The 14,931-nt window shown below is 40.9% G+C and overlaps 1 protein-coding gene across 1 annotated transcript in view; it reads right to left on the bottom strand.

Annotated features, from left to right (window-relative positions):
* The window catches only part of ppp1r9ba (protein phosphatase 1, regulatory subunit 9Ba), a 132,744-nt gene extending 120,272 nt beyond the window's left edge, over nt 1–12,472 (bottom strand). The window contains exon 1 of the mRNA XM_039740281.1: nt 12,249–12,472. The gene's annotated coding sequence lies outside the window, so the exon portion shown is untranslated. The remainder of the gene's footprint in view (nt 1–12,248) is intronic.
* Nucleotides 12,473–14,931: the final 2,459 nt, after the last annotated feature.

Raw genomic sequence — 14,931 nt, forward strand, 5'->3', positions numbered from 1 at the left:
CTACTTAACAGATTTAGATCGGGTTTTTTTCTAGAATTTGCTTGAACATGCCAGTTGATTTTGCGACTTCTCTCATTTTGCTATGTATCATATTTCGCTTGCCGTACCGATTTATTTGTGCAAATCTGAGAAACACGCAGAGGGCCGAGTGGAGAGGCCTTTCTCACTCACTTGCCAGCTTCGGGATGTGGCCCTTAACTCTGCTTAACTGGCGAATGAGAGAATAATTGACTTTGTTTGATATTTAAAATAAAGTGTTACTTAGGTCTTGATGAGTCTGAGTCCGGATATTCTCTTAAGTGTATGCCACATTGAAACAATAGATTGCAGTTCTGATTGTGGATCATGATTTTGTGTTAAAAGGATCGTGATATGATTTTTTGGAAAGATCGCCCACCCCTAATTTGACTAATAAAGTTTTGAAATTTATGTAGGATTCATGAACCCTTGGAAAGGGGTCTCGTGCTACCGGTAGCTCGCGAGCGACGTGTTGGAGACCCCTAGTATAGAGAATCACAACAATCCAACCTATTGGAGACAAAGGTCATGGGTCACAGTCTCCAAGTCTGTGGTCTCGTGGGGCCAGACGTGATTCTCGAATGAGAATACACATCCAGGGGACTGACGACTCATACGGAAAACTCGTAGTGAATTGCGGCAAAATCCGCTTCTTTCTTAAAACAGCCGTCCGCTAATTCCTTCAGTCCGTGCACTAAAATAAGCCGTCAGGGTTCAAAGCAAGAAGACTTGACACTGAAAGGAAATGAAAAGCTAAACCTGTGCTTATTCATTCAGGAGCCCATTAACGCAACCGGAGCTTAAAGATTAATTTGTTTCTTGTAATGAGAGAGAAGATCACACACATGGAGACCACCGCAGCTTCACACATTTAAGAGGCGCCTCTGTCTGCTACGGCACCTTCCTGTCATTTTAACTATTGCATTACTACATGGCATAACAACAACAAGCAAGAGTTGAGATAAGCATTGCGGTCTACGGACGGACAGAGTGTTAAAATGCTGAAGCTGTTCCGGCATGGCATGTTTGCATTTCCAATACGGCAGTCATTTTAACTTCCTTTAGTTACTCGTTTAGAGGTGCAGTCCGAAGGCGGGTGCTGGAGCGCAATTTTCAAACATCTGAAACGTTCCTCTAGACCAGGGGTCCTCAATCGCAGTCCTGGAGGGCCGCAGTGGCTGCAGGTTTTTGTTCTAACCCGGTTGCTTAATTAGAAAGCAATTCTTGCCAATAATTTGATTTCATGGCTTGTTAGTGCTTTAACTCTGCTATCTCGGGTAATTCTCATATCCTAGATTTTCTTCCCCTTTCTAAGGATATCATCCAAATGATTTGAAGGCTAAAACGGAGGAGTAATTCTCAGTCTTTCACTTTTTTCTCTTCAGTTTCCTTCCAAGTATTTAATTAAACCCAACAGTGCACGATAAATACACACAGAGGTGTAAATGGTAACAAGCTAAATGGAGAAATGCTGGTGTCTCTTGTCATTTGCATGTTATTGCTAATTAGGAACAATTAAAAACCAAGACTACAGCTGTTTAAGGCTAAAATAAGCACTAAGGGTTAAAATTTTAACGAGCGAGACAACTAAAGTGAAGTAGAAGTGTTACTTGAGCAGTAAGTGCTTCTTATTAAGCAACTGGGTTGGAACAAAAACCTGAAGCCACTGCGGCCCTCCAGGACCGTGACTGAGGACCCCTGCTCTAGACCAGGGGTTCTCAAGGTCGGTCCTGGGGACCCCCCTGTGGCTGCGGGTTTTTGGTTGAGAAAGAGTTACATAGCTCCAAACTTAGATGACAATTGGGCAACAAACATCACACAAAAACACAATTTAAGAATCTAGCAGCTTTAGCCAACATTAGACAGCTGTTCCTTCATCCTGAGCTCCACCACCCCCCTCCCTAAAACATGATTTTAATATAATCCGGCAAAAGCACATTGTTAATCATTGAATTTTCAGATTGTCATAAGAGTTAAGAATTTTTATTCCATAATTCCTGGATGAAGGGAGGGCTTCAGCTACACACCAAATCACAATTCAAATACACCAGTGGTAAATTCAGTATTTCTCCTCAGCCCACCCATTTTTAATACATATTACTACAGAGAAGGGTCAGAATTACTCAAAATGACAACTGAAGTGTATAGTGAGCCTAGAATACCTCAAGTCATACACACAGCAATTAAAATTAAGACTCTTCCGTTATTCAAGGTTGTTCCAACCAGCTTCTGTTTTTAATTGGAATCCTGGGCTAATTAAGTGAACTGGTATTGCCCAGATTCTGTGTTTTGGGAACAATACAGAAATTAGAAAACTAAGTTTGTAAAAAAAAAAAAAGATTAAATTGTACTAAGCAGTTATATGGGAATAATGTATTTTTTTTCTTTTGAACAATATTTTCATCTTGATTTTCATTCTACTTTTCCAAGTGTTGTAATTGTTTAATTAATCCATTGTTTTCTAATTAGTGGGCCTGACGCTAAAGTAGTTGCAGCCTTTCACGATTCAGTGTCATTTGCCTGGGTGTCTCATTTTTAATTGTTATTAAGAAGATACAATAAAGGGAGCAAACTGCACAGAGAAAGAGCAAAATAGAATGAAATCAACAAAAGAGAGTTAAGCGTTTAAATCTATAGCAAAAATGGAAATATTCCTAAATGTCTTATTAATGTAAAAATCATGCTGTGGTACTTTCTTAATGTAGAATAAGAGAAGAGAAGAAAAAAAACCAGCTAATTAATTAGATCAGTGTTGTCGGGTGTTGTCACTGATTAGGAATCTGGTTGGAGCAAAACCTCTGGGGGTCTTTTCTGCCCACTGCTATCAGGCATTTCATTGCTTCATCCCAGGTCACTCGTCAAGTTTATTTTAAAATACCATTTTGAAATATCTGAACAATATTTATTTATTTATCTGTTGATTAGCTGTATTATTTGTCCTGTGAGTCTATATCCTTATTTTTATATTTCTGCTGCTTTATGCATATGAATTTCCCCTTGGAATTAATAAACTTATCTAATCTAATCTAAATATTGTAATTTTTAGCAGTACTTATAGGTGTTAGGCTAAGTCAGTGTTTCCCAACCTCGATCCTGTGGCCCCCCTGTGACTGCAGGTTTTTGTTCCAACCAGATTCCTAATCAGTGACGACACCTGATAGCTCTGATCTCATTTAATTTGCTGGTATTATTTTTCTTTTATTCTACATGCCGAGTGGGTGTGTAAAAATCATGCCGTTGTGCTTTCTTAATGTAGAATAAGAGAAGAGAGAAAAAAAATACCAGCTAATTAATTGGGATCAGCGTTTTCAGTCGTCACTGATTTTGAGTCTGGTTGAAGCAAAAACCTGAACCCACAGTGGGCCCCCAGGACCGTTTGAGAACCCCTGCTCTAGACGTTCTAATCATCAAGAAACAGAGTTCATCACTACCTTAGAAAGTGTTTCCTGATGGGTTTAGCGCCCCAGATCCGCTCTGCCACCATTGCTCCCTTAATGCACAGGACATCTTTCTCCACACGTTGAGGGAATGTCGTGCTGTTTCCATTCTTTGGGCCTCGGTTGTTTCTGTGCTCTCTCTATTTCTTCACCTTGCTCTCCTGTTACTTCACTTCTGTTAGATTTTTCCACCCTTTCTTTTTCTGTTCATCACCGTTGCATTATTTTACCAGCCACAATAGCAGCCAAAGGGTGTATTAGCTTCCCAATGTAGGAATCCTGCTCCTGTCTCTTACTCTGTCTGGAAGTCTTCATTTTACAGTCTTGTTCTATTAGAGCCATTGGCCACAAGGATCAATGCTATGTCTGCACACCATCTCCTTGATCAAGTCGCAGTTGACAGCAAACCCTTGAGATGATCTCTCTATATCTATATAAAATCCAACATCTGTCTGTGTGTCTATCTGTCCACTTTTCACGAGAGAACCACTTAACAGATTTAGATCGGGATTTTTTCTATAATTTCCTTGAACATTCTGGATGATTTTCTCTCATCGTGCTAAATTTCACAGTTTGCTTGCGGTACCGATTCATTTGTACAAATCTGAGAGAGAGACGCAGTTGGCCTAGGGGAGGGGGGTGGTGCCCTCCTTACTTATGCGCCAGCCTCAGGGGGCACATCTTATATCCGCTTAGCTGGCGAACGGGAAAACTACTTTACGGATTTTGATCGGGCTTTTTTCTAGAACTTGCTTGAAAATTCCGGTTGATTTTGCGACTTCTCTCATCATTGCGGTAAGAATCAAAGTTCGCTTGCAGGATCGATATATTCACCCTAATCCGAGACAGAGGTTGTGGGCTGAGGGGAGGGGGATGCGTGACGTCAGGAATGGGGAGTCAGTCTGCCTCTGTGTTTTGGAGCGTAACGTGCCTCCGCTTAGTTAGCGATACCTTTTTGCTTATTGATTTTTAAAGTTTGTCCTGTTTCACTGCTACATGGGCGGAGCCACAGGGAACGACTAGTTTAGTAGAATTCTGGTAGTTTTGTTTATTCTGAAGGACCTGTGGGCCGCCGGGACCTGTCAGCAACCCGCATGTGTTACAAATTCAAACGTTACTCAACCTTCTCTCTATAGCTCTGGGGTGTGTCAATGGAGGGTGATCACTTTTTCATTTCTTTATGGAAATATCTTTTCAAAAAATTGTTATTGTCCCCTTATATTCTGAAATCAATAAATAAACTGATCACTATAAAAAGAAGGAGGTTGCTGTGCAGTCCATGCTTTACAGATGTTGCTGACTCAGGTGTTTTGAATACTGAAATCTGCATCTCCTGTGGCTCTTCGTTTTCAGCTCTCTTAACTGCAATCCTGTTGATGGACTGTGACCCACCATATATTACAAACGCATATGTTGCAGTTCATATTTTCACAGGCACAGCTGCCAGTTCTTTCAAATGCAGATCGACTCCTACACTATCGCTAAGGTAACACTTTGGATGGATGGATAGATAGATAGATAGATAGATAGATAGATAGATAGATAGATAGATAGATAGATAGATAGATAGATAGATAGATAGATAGATAGATAGATAGATAGATAGATAGATAGATAGATAGGTTTTTTTTAAATTTTAAACTAGTTGTCGTTACAGTGTCTTTTGTATGTAATGTCTGCTGAGGTGCAGGGCCCATTGGCCCATTGTTGTTAATTTTATAAATGTTTTTCTAGTACCACATCCTGTAAACTGTCACGTAGTTTCTGATTACACAAGTTGATATGTAAAACCAGACAGAATGTTTGTCTGATGTGTACTGTATATACACACACTCTCAAAGCCTCTAATTCAATTTAGTGCTACTAAGTCAGTAATGCAGCAGTGCTAACCATGGACCACAGCTCTAATTTGCTTATTATTAATTTACTTTATCCTGAGCAACTTACAATATTTGAGATACAGTCCACTGCATGTCTTTTGGCTTCCCAATGGAGCATAGGCTGGTGAAGTGACTCGCTCATGGTCACATAGTGTCAGCAGTTTGACAGACAGACAGACAGACAGACAGACAGACAGATAGATAGATAGATAGATAGATAGATAGATAGATAGATAGATAGATAGATAGATAGAAGGCACTATAGATAGATAGATAGATAGATAGATAGATAGATAGATAGATAGATAGATAGATAGATAGATAGATAGATAGATAGATAGATAGATAGATACCGTATATAATGCATATATAAGGGAGCCATTTCAATCACCACCAATGTGTAGTGCCCTTCAGAATAATGCAACAACAGCCATTTTTTTTTTGCACCGGTATGCTCACCAAACACTAGATGTTAAGTGGTGAGGGGGTGCCAGAGATAGTTAGCCAGTCAGAGAGAGGGGATGATTAAAGGGCCACAGTGCACAATGTCATGATGGGTAGTTTAGCAATGACATCAGGCTACATCCCTATTTCTTTCTAAGGATACCCAGGGATCTTTTATGACCACAGAGGGTCAGGACCTCAGAGCCAATTGTTACAGCGCAGTGTCCCCCTCACTGCCATCCTGGGGCATTGGGATCCACGCACAGACCATAGGTGGCCTCACCAGTACCTCTTCCAGCAGCAACCCAAGCAGTTTCTGGTTGGTCTCTCTTCCAAACACTGGCTGGGCTCAAACATGTTCAGCTTCAGGTTGATTACCTGTTCTAAAATGCAGGAGGTATGGCTGCTGGTGTGGCAATACATCACTATGCCACCTTCATAATATTCAACTACTGTAATAAGTTTGCATTATGTCACTTTAGTAATAATTATATTTAGTTCTGTTTTTAGTGAGTGGTATAATCTATTCTGACATTGTACTTTCTACTATTGTATTGTATTTCTGAAGTGGCCATAATAGATTGGCCACCTAGCTCTGTGAAGTGGATTACTTGTGTTCTGCTCTGTGTGTTGTTTTCACACCATTTTTTAAAACCCACTGCATGCTCAACTTACCTGGAAAGGGTTCTTTCTCTCTCTGCCTTTCCCAAGATTTCTTCCTTTTTTTTCCCTACAAGGTTTTTTTTAGGACTCTTTTCTTATCTTTTTACAGAGTCAAGGCCACGAGGGGGCACAGCCTTTTAAAGCCCTTCCTTGTGTGATTTTGGGCTACACAAAATATAAACTGTTGTTATTATTGTCAGTCAGTCAGTCATTTTTCAGCCTGCTATATCCTAACTACAGGGTCACGGGGGTCTGCTGGAGCCAATTCCAGCCAACACAGGGCACAAGGATGGAACAAACCCAGGCAGGGCACCAGCCCAACGCAGGGCACACACACACACCAAGCACACACTAGGGACAATTTAGAATCGCCATTTCACCTAACCTACATGTCTCTGGACTGTGGGAGGAAACCCAGGCAGACACGGGGAGAACATGCAAACTCCATGCAGGGAGGACCCAGGAAGCGAACCCGGGTCTCCTTACTGCGAAGCAGCAGTGCTACCACTGTGCCACCATGCTATTATTGTTAGAATGCATTTCCATTATACCAGTTTATAACACAATCTAGCATTTTCATGACCAATTCAGGGTCATGGTGCCTGCAGCCTATCCTAGTAACACACTGGACATGTATACAGAATTTACGCTGGTGCCCCCATCTAGGGTGGGCTCCTACCTTGTGTCTGATGCTGCCAGTGTAGCCTCCAGACTCTGCAATTCTGAGCTGAGTTAAAGGGGCTTGTTAATGGGCAGATAAAACACAGCAGAATTCTATCAAGCTTAAGGTCGAGTCACATACAGTACTCTGGGACATTGTTGGAGATTAAGGAGAAGTTCATCTGAAGCTGAAGACAGGAAGCACTGCTTTATGTAAAGAGTTGTGGGACTCTGTAACAAACTACCGAGACATGGAATTGAAGCAGAGACCTTGAGAACTTTTAACAAGGATCGGGATGAGATATTGGGAACCGCTTAGCTATTACCGAAACAAATGAGTCTGATGGACTGAATGGTCTCCTCTCGTTTGTCAGCCTTCGTATGTTCTGACATACCACATGCACACGTGGGTTTGGTATTCTCTTCTTTCATTCATTGTATGCAGCGTCAGGCCAAAGCCCACATGGAGCCTTAGGCTCCGCCCTCTGGTGTCTGGAGTGCCCGCCCCTTGAGTTACCAAACATGCCCCTCAGTTCATAGGGCGGCCACTTATAGTTCATAAGAAACACCCTATAGGCGGCCATCTATATCGCCTAACAGATTGTGCAACTCTAAATGCATATAGCTTTCCATCCATCCATCCTTTATCCAACCCGCTATATCCTAACTACAGGGTCATGGGGGTCTGCTGGAGCCAATCCCAGCCAACACAGGGTGCAAAGCAGGAAACAAACCCCGGGCAGGGTGCCAGCCCACCGCAGGCATATAACTTTTTTTTTTTTTTAAACTAGGATGCTTTGCTCCCTGCTCGCTAACCCCCAGTCCTGCTCTATGCGCCAACCACTTTGTGTCTCTGCCGGTCGCGTATGTGGATTTCAATTTCACCAAACAACAAATCTTTTAATTCTCGTTGATACGCCTCTTCACACTACTCTGAACACGAATTAGACGATCTACAAGTCACCGACTTAAAGTTTAAATCTGAACAATATATTCGATTTCTTTTCGCTGTTCCGCTATTTCACCGAGTAATAATTTCCGTTTAATGCCATCTTTACTATCATTTTTTTGAGACTTTTGAATTTTCTTACTTTCATTATCTCTAACCTCCTCCGCATGTGTATCGCGCCAACGTTTTTGAACCTCTTTACGACGTTCTACTTTGTCATCTACTCTTTGTCTTTTATTTCCGGCCCTGGGCCTGGTAAAATCTCTTGGCACAAAGTCTCGTCTCGCGGGATGTGAAAGTGTCTCTCTCTGAAAAAGTCACGTCTCATGCCAGGATTTTTTTTATATAATAGAGAGACAATATGCCCACACTAAAGCTGGCAGGCTAAGAGGCAGGGCAGGTTCCAAGTGTGGACAAAATGTCTGTCTGTAACAGGGAGCACTCATACATACACCTACATTCACACACTTAAGCAGCAATAATATGTTCAGCGCGTTCAGGTTTAATTTGAGTCCTTATCAGTAGAGTGCTGTGGGGGTCTCTAAGCAGACAGCCTATATGTTCATGCGTGTGGACACTTTAGCCATTGTTGTATAACGTGCACTTGTCATTATGTTTGTGTTTGTACATGGAGTCTGGAAAAAATGCAATTTTATTCAGCGGTGCACACATTTGAATAAGAATAAAGTAAAACTAAACCCATACTTTGTGAACCTATACTGAAAAACGAGGGGATCACCAAATGGACAGAAATTCTAGACGTAGAACTCCCTTTTTATTCTTTTTATCCCAGACATAATCCTCCCTCTCATTCTTTTTTTTTATTTTTATAAGTCAAGTCGAGTCAAGTTGGGGAGCCTGCACTGGTACAGTGTGTTGCCGCACCCACCACAAGACGAAACAACTCGGGATCCTGGTTGGCAACCCCCCAGGCAGACACGCGGCCCAGTCCCACCCTCCAGAAATGACCCTCTATCTGCTGCAGGCAAGGTCCAGCCACTCGGGTGCCCAACAGTGAGGATCTTACAAGCTGGATCACCTTCTGGGAAACACGCCACATGGCCGTAGTGCCGTACTTGACGGTCCCTCACAATGCTTCGGGACTCCGTGAGCAACACAAAGTCAAACCAGAGAGACACACACGAAGGAGTCCAGTCTTCATCTCAGGTCACTGGATAGCGTCCATATCTCGCAACCATATAGCAAGACAGGAAGCACCAGGACTCTAAAGACTTGGACCTTCGTCCTTTTGCAGATATCAGGAATGTCACACACCCCTTTCTAGTGACCCCTCCATGCTCTCCCAATTCGTCCACTGACTTGAGTCATGAATGTCACTGCCGAGGAACATAAACCTCTCAATGAGGTCGACACTGTCCGCAGACAGACACACTGCTGATGGCCGTGCCCAAGAGGTCATTAAAGGCCTGGCTGTTGGTTTTTATCAGGACCCTCGCAAGCCCAGACACTCAGACTCCTCGCTCAGTCTCTCGAGCGCCCCGATTATTTTTACAGATTCCCATTTATACATGCTTAGCTTTTATGTTGTCAGGGACGGGCACCACAGGGTCACCTTCCACGTTTCGACCATCACGGGACAGGAGGGGGTGCTGTTGCTGACAATCTTGTCTCTTTTTTATCCCTCTCAGCCTCCAGAAACCACGCCTTCAAAGGCACAGAACCTCCGCCCCTTCCTGTCTGCACGATGTATAAAAATAGGATGCTGCCAGGAAGGTGGCGCCTCATTTCGATGTTGCCCTTATTTCTGTACTGAACTAAGCCAGAAACGCTCATTTAATGTTCCAGAGAGGACGAGGATAGTGATTAAGAAGGGATATCGTTTTTTGGTTAATTTTTGCTGCAATTAAATGGGGTTTTGCCCTGGTTGGCACCTCAAGCATTTGGCTTTTTCCCCCGGCATCTTCACTTCACCCGACTACATATGTACTGTGATATAACCACACAGTAAAAAAAATAATGTTAAATTTATGGTAAAGTAATGGCAGCTGGGTTGCCAGAATCCTACCGTAAAAAAAAAAAAAAAATTGACAGTATATTTAGGTATATATAAATGTTATATGTATGAAAAAAAACTGGCAGCTGGGTTGCCAAACTTTTTCCATAATAAATAAGGTGACAATATTTTTAGGTCTACGGTATAACTTTCTAGTAAATACGTGCTTTTTCTTTACAACACATTCCAACACAAGGGAATGTTTAACCATAAGCAGAAATTCATACACTTAAACCATTAGAAAGTATTGTCAGGGTGAAACCCCAGTAAACAATTTATATCAGTAAAGTAATAATCGATAGCAAACATGCACCTTTTAATTTTAGACATTCAAAACAATTCAATGTTTGAGGAAGTGAGGGCGCATTGTCTGGTGGGGAAGTAAAGTTTGCTTTTGTGGTGTGTGGTGTCCTATAGGTGTGCCAGCTTATCGAATACAGCCAACCATAAATCAGCTTCCATAACTTTAAAAAAACCTTCAGCATGAAGGGAAAAATAAGTTTGTTAACATAGTTTAAGTTTTTTTCACTACTATTCAAAGGTGTGTGGTTCGCCAGGAACAATATGGTAAAAGGGGGCGTGTCCTTATGCAAATATCATAAGTTCGGTGTTACGCTTTACCGTTTTACATTTTACAGTTGTTTTCCTTCGCAATTAAAGTGTTACACTGTAAAATTAACAGATTTTTTCTGTGTAAGTAAACAGTATTTAGCATATTTTAAGGGTGGAAAAAATATCGATTATACAAACCTTGGCTGTAAAAAATATTGAAATGTATTGTTTAAGATATACGGGTAATTTTCAGCAGAACATAGGGCAACTTTACTTTTTTTCAGAAAAGGTCTTTTACTTTCACCATTTACAGTATTTTTACCGTTAAATTTACTGACATTATTTACAGTGAACAATCAAAGTATTGTGGGGGAAGAGATTCACAAAATGGATGGACAGCCCAGAAGCAGAACTCCTTTTCATTCTTTTTTATCCCAGAAGTGGAATTCCCTTTCATTCTTTTTTTTTTTTGTTTCCGATTCCCATGGACACACGCCTAGCTTTTACCTATACAACCGAATAATCAAAATACATATCTGCTGCTGGAGTATGTCTATCTATCTATCTATAATGTCTTTCAGATCTATCTATCTATCGATCTATTATGTAGTGCCTTTCACATCTATCCATCCATCCATGCATCCATCCATCCATATGATCAAAGTATCATGGATGCTGCATTTATTATTGCTTCTTACTAGCCAATTCAAGCAATGCATGGCACAGTATACACAAGTTAGTTGTCTATAGGGAAAAACAAAAACGCCGAGGACCCCTTACAATGTGCGTACTGTACATGCACTGCGCATGGATTACAAAAGCCAATAATCAGGTGACCAGAGAAGGTCAACGCATAGCGACCCCCAAGAAATTTTAAAAAAAACAACACATTGCCGTTGAAGGAGTTAAACCTGATTTTATATCAGAGCACCGAAGGAAAAGTGTGGAATCACTTGAGTTTGGTCACACATCACAATGAAGTGTTATTGATGTGTGTTCGTAGCTTCACGATTTGCAGTGTCGCACTCGACAACTGTTATTGAGGGTTTTGTATATTACTGATGTCACTAATTTTTAAATCTAAAAAAAAAATAATAAGCCCATGAGCACGTTCTTCCGCTCAAACCCCCCTCATTACCCCCATCTTCACCACTACAAGTGTTGCTCTTTTTTTTTAAATAATGATGTGAGCGGCTTTGCCAGCGCACTAACAATCACTATAGTTGGCTCCGTGAATGCAAAAAGTGCCTCCTACACAATGCTGCTTCTTGTCATATCTGCCTGAGCCAGGGTTTGTCGCTGAAGTTGCACCACAGCTAACGACATAAAAACGCAACCGAGCCCTGGAAAAGCCACGCAGCTGTGCGTTTAACGGGGGCAGATGTGCGCTCGCACGGGCGCTTTGTTTATTCCTCTGTACCGACACAATTAGATTCGGCGCTAGGACCGCGGAGAGCCCCACAGAGCCTGCTTAGCCCTGCTCCTCTCTGCTACGTTGCTTCCTGCATCTTATAATTTCCATAATAACAGTAAATTTTCTCGTTTACAACGGAAATCTTTACATTATAATCAGCACAAAACACCCAACTGGTGCGATGACCTATATGACGCGCAGCTCCGCAAATAAATACCTGATCCCCGCTGGACAGCAGCCGCTCGTCGTGTTTTAAAGTCCGCCTGATGGAGGGTCCATTGTGTCCAAACTCTCTCTGTGTTTCTGCTGCTCTTTGATTCACCAACGCTCACTCGCTCTGCCTCTCTCTCTCTGCATCACAAGCAGCATATGGCACCAGACCGATCGTTAACCCTTTGCAGCCAAAATCCCAAGCGTCCTTCCTTCCTCTCTCTCTCTCTCTCTCTCTCTCTCTCTCTCTCGCTTGCTCGCTTTCTTTCAAAAATGCATTCTGGTAAAACACGATCACTTAATTCCGCTTCTCTTGTCTGGCCCAGCAGTGACGTTTTGCGCAATATGGCGCAAAACAGAAACAAATTGTGAAATGATGATGGCATCAGAGCCTACCTTTTTGCACGGGGTCGGACTTGCGTGTACGCAGCTTGTGTGCGGGGAGGAATAATTCAGTTATAGGCGCTCGGGATGCTTAAAACAATTAAGCATTTATTTATTTATTTATTTATTTATTTATTTATTTATCTGTCAACGACTCATACAGTTTAGGGGAAACGTATCCCATCCGTCCAATGCTTCTCACGATTATCCTTTTTATTTTTAAATCAGTCAGCTGATTAAACTATAGAGCGTCTTACAGTAGGATAACCACAAGTCCACTAAAAAACTCACAAGTAAAATACAGTATGTTTGCAGTACAATGTTTTAAACATTAGTACTAAATAAACATCTAACGTAGACAATTTATATTCTGTGCCTACATATTTTATGACGTATAGGGTTCATTCTTGTTTATGTATTTTCTCTAAGCAGTTAGCATTATTGGATTTGTAATTCAAAAACATTAATTTGCTATACATCACAAAAAGTATAAAACGATTACGGAAGATACAAATCCTATATAAACAACGGCAAGCCCGACAGTCCGTTATTGGTTTTGCTCACACTTTTATTTTTAATCAATTAATATCACCAGAACTAGCGTTTTTAATATTATTAAACAGAGCAGACCACTGCTATACATTTCAAAAAGTAAAAACGACATAATTACATAGAACTGAGCAAATTTATTTTGACTAGCCTAAGCACAGTGGCCTCAAGTCACAGACTGGCGCCCGGCCCAGGGTTTTTATTCTTCCCACTTTGCAATCGACACTGCCGTGATTGGCTGTAACCCCCAACGACCCTGAATTAGTATATAGCATGCAGTTTTGAGATGGTTATATTATATTGACTGCCATTATTACTAAGCGGCGCCATTAGTAAAGTGCTTTTCATAGATAGTATAATATTTCAGCTATGCACTTGAACGTTCCAAGAGGCAGTTATGCATGTGTACATATTGTGTGTATATGCAAAATATGTACCAAATTTAATTTAACGATCGAAATTGTTTCCTGGCAAAATGTCCTTGTTAAAATTCAATGAAATATTAGCACCCTGCAATACACCTTTTGGGTTTCCTTGAATAATTAAACGCAGTTTTATGTGTGCGTTTACAATATCTCACCGGCATTTCTTTAAATATGATTTATTCATGATCAGTTAATTATTACCTGTTTTGATTTTGGCTGCTATGTCGAGTTCTGCAAGTACCAGATGTGAAGCGGGTTTTCATTGAAAACCGTTAAAATAATGTGAAAGGCGCTATACTGGAGATAGATAGATAGATAGATAGATAGATAGATAGATAGATAGATAGATAGATAGATAGATAGATCTGAAAGGTATCATATGATAGATAGATAGACAGACAGACAGACAGACAGACAGAAAGGCACTATACAACAAATAGATAGATAGATAGATAGATAGATAGATAGATCTGAAAGGCACTATACAATAGATAGATAGATAGATAGATAGATAGATAGATAGATAGATAGATAGATAGATAGATAGATAGATAGATAGACAGATAGACAGATAGATAGATAGATATAGATAGATAGATAGATAGATAGATAGATAGATAGATAGATAGATAGATAGATAGATAGATAGATAGATAGATAGATAGATAGATAGATAGATAGATAGATAGATAGATCTGAAATGCACTATATAATAGAAAATAGAATCCCTGCCGGCTGACCCCTAATAAGTGTAGATGGCTGAACTCCACAGGTGCAGTTGGTGCCATACTGAGTGCTCTACTATGTATCCCGGGCATCTTTATTTGTATAAAATCCAATTGGTACTTACAGTAATTATTCTGCCTGTATTCTTAAGGAAATGGGTTATCCAACAGGTTTATAAAATGAATAATTATCCAGGTTCACAATGTATTATCATGTAAAGTTTGGGTCAGACTCCATATTTGGCAAATTCTAAACACGTGACTCTCTCTCTCTCTCTCTCTCTCTTTATGATCGTTCAATGGCCATTAAATTGAAATTACCTTCATACGCCGATCCATTAAAAGTACAAGCAGACGTCTTGTAACAATAATCTGCCATCAAGGCCATCAGTATATAGGTGGAAAGATGGGACCGGATACAATATTGTGACTGGTCCACTCAATCACTTGAGAAGTCTTTGTTGGACTGTTGGTGACATTTGTCTGTTAATCATTCTGCTGTTCTGCAGAGACTACTGAGGGAGAAAGTAACAAGAGTGCCGGGGCACACCATTGCAGTGGCGGCGTAGCCGGCTTAGCACCAAGAGCCTGGGAGCAAACCTGTGAC

Source organism: Polypterus senegalus, chromosome 17 (assembly GCF_016835505.1).
Source record: "Polypterus senegalus isolate Bchr_013 chromosome 17, ASM1683550v1, whole genome shotgun sequence".
In the NCBI taxonomy this organism is placed as follows: domain Eukaryota; kingdom Metazoa; phylum Chordata; class Cladistia; order Polypteriformes; family Polypteridae; genus Polypterus; species Polypterus senegalus.